Source organism: Morone saxatilis, unplaced genomic scaffold (assembly GCF_004916995.1).
Source record: "Morone saxatilis isolate NCDOM2014 unplaced genomic scaffold, NCSU_SB_2.0 Contig17, whole genome shotgun sequence".
Taxonomy (NCBI): Eukaryota; Metazoa; Chordata; class Actinopteri; family Moronidae; genus Morone; species Morone saxatilis.
Window position 1 is genome coordinate 24,676,647 of NW_023339729.1, and position 363 is coordinate 24,677,009.

Sequence of the window (363 nt, forward strand, 5' to 3'; positions counted from 1 at the left end):
TAAAAATGTTGCACAAAATGGGGCGAGTAAATGACACAAAAACAGGGTGAGAAACATAAAAAAAAATAAAGTTTAAATAGATGTTATTGCATTACAAAGTAAAAGTGTCCTTTGTGTGCGGAGCGACTGGGCGCCATCATATAACGTTGGAGGCCCTGTCACATCTAAACACAATGCTTTCATACGGGGGGGAAAGGCAGGTAGGACGCCCCGGTACCGGCCGCAGGAGGAAGGTTTGTGTCGGGAAATAAAAACACCAAGAAAAAGGTTTTATTTGAGCTGTTTGCACGTTTAAATTAAATAAAAAATGGGTCGATTTTAACCGAGAGAAACTTCGAGTGACTGCGCATCCCAGAGCCGCTT

At 42.4% G+C, this 363-nt stretch overlaps 1 protein-coding gene across 5 annotated transcripts in view; it reads right to left on the reverse strand.

Moving 5' to 3' along the window:
- ptp4a1 (protein tyrosine phosphatase 4A1) overlaps positions 1-363 on the reverse strand; it is a 7,794-nt gene that overhangs the window by 6,977 nt on the left and 454 nt on the right. The gene's annotated exons all lie outside the window — the stretch shown is intronic.